The sequence below is a fragment of the Primulina huaijiensis genome, unplaced genomic scaffold (genome assembly GCF_012295235.1).
Source record: "Primulina huaijiensis isolate GDHJ02 unplaced genomic scaffold, ASM1229523v2 scaffold42409, whole genome shotgun sequence".
NCBI lineage: Eukaryota > Viridiplantae > Streptophyta > Magnoliopsida > Lamiales > Gesneriaceae > Primulina > Primulina huaijiensis.
In genome coordinates, this window is record NW_027360174.1 from 1 (window position 1) to 1,898 (window position 1,898).

At 41.6% G+C, this 1,898-nt stretch overlaps 1 pseudogene; it reads right to left on the reverse strand.

Annotated features, from left to right (window-relative positions):
* Positions 1-689: 689 nt before the first annotated feature.
* Positions 690-1,894, reverse strand: LOC140969594 (probable pre-mRNA-splicing factor ATP-dependent RNA helicase DEAH5; annotated as a pseudogene).
* Positions 1,895-1,898: the final 4 nt, after the last annotated feature.

Consider the following 1,898-nt stretch of genomic DNA (forward strand, 5'->3'; position numbering starts at 1 on the left):
TAAACTGATATGATCACGATATTACAAAATCTCGGGTTTTACAATCTGTACCGTCAAACTTGTTGATACCAAGTCCCGATCCATCATCTCCAGCCATCGCTTCGCTAGCCTTAGTAAAAAATCGAAAAAATCTTTTCTGATGTGGAAGATCAGACAAAGCTGCAACCACAGAGCATACTCAGAATTCTTAAGAATTTTCACAACAAGGCTCTGATACCAGTTGTTGGGAAATTACAACCAAATACGCGATGCCGATCACGATGATAATATAGTACCCAAAAATACGGAATAAAATAACCAACAAGAACACAAAGATATATGTGATTCACCCAATATAAGCTACGTCTACGGAGCACTGCAACCTTTATAACTGGAAGAAATATTACAACAAGTGTATACACCAATACACTCAATATTTCTTACTCCCAACCCGAGTATACCGAGAAAATAATTTCTCTAACTCACACAAGAGAATTCACGCACTCAAAAAAAAAATACACTCTTTTTTTCTATGCACTCTCTTTTTATCAAATATGATAAGCTTTTGATTTTGAAATACAATAACTGAAGGAATTGAGCTCTATTTATAACCAATTCTATCTTTCGATTTTATAAGAAATTCAATGTGAGATACGTGATTTTTATTATTTTATTTAATGTGGGTCCCAACCCGTTAAATAAAATCTCACCTAACACAATTTCGGTGCTAGTTCCACCAGCCACTGAGGCCTTACTGCAGTAACATCATGGATGTACTCTTTTGTTGTCATCACCGGCTCATGATATATGACCCAGTCGGGCTGTCTTCGAAACAGAGCGCTCCTCAGATGAAGGTAAACAGGCTGGTTCTCGACCAATGTCCGGTAAACTCCTTGTGGATCTTTCCTAGCAGCATGGAAGAAGAAACCTGCGGCTACGGCTTTTCGGATTTTTGTGCAGTTCTTTCCAGCACTAACCACATCCAATTTGTGCTTATCCATGATGGACAGAAGTTGTTTTTTCACGTCCTGTGCTCTCTTTAGTGATCGAGACTGAACAAAATATTCAAAGCACCAAGGACCGGAAAAATTCTTTCCTTTCCACGCTTCATACAACGCGAGTAACGTCAGATGATCTCCTTCAGGCTGGAAGAACTTGGCCTTTTCCTGGTCTGCTTGGGCTTGTTTTACATAGGACGGTAGAAGATGTTCCCCGTCTGAATCATCGAAATAATGGTCAGAACTTCATCACTACAACCAAGATCGACGCTGGCAAGAAGCATCTTGGAAAGAGGAGGTTCCAGAGGAAATTCAGCCATTTTCCTTCCCAACTTTGTAAGCAGCCCCTCTTCATCCAGAGCACCCAATCTATATAACTATTTCATTGCAAAAATGAGGGCCTGAGGTGACGGCGGGTCCATGAAATCAAAGGATAGCAGGTCATTAATTCCCATGGCCTTCATTGTAAGAGTAGTCATCCCAAGGTTAATCCTCTGGATCTCCGGAATCGAAACGGGGGACATCTCACTGTGGAATGCACTCTGTGTGTAGAGCCGATAACACTTTCCTGGTCCAGTCCGTCCCGCTCTTCCTGCTCTTTGCTTCGCAGATGCTTGTGATATCGGAGTTATCACAAGAGAATCAAGCCCCTGTTGAGGGTTGTAGACGTTTTGCTTTGCAAAGCCCGGATCAACGACATAAACTATGCCATCAACAGTCAAAGATGCTTTAGCTATATTAGTGGCAACGACCAACTTTCTCTTCCCTATAGGAGTAGGTTCAAAGATCCTGGACTGCAGTTCACTAGGTAGGACACTATATACTGGTAAAATAATCAGGTCCGGAACGTCGTTTCCTAAACTCTTCATCCTTTCGTAGAGACACTGACAGGCATAATCAATCTCCTCTTGGCCAGTCAAA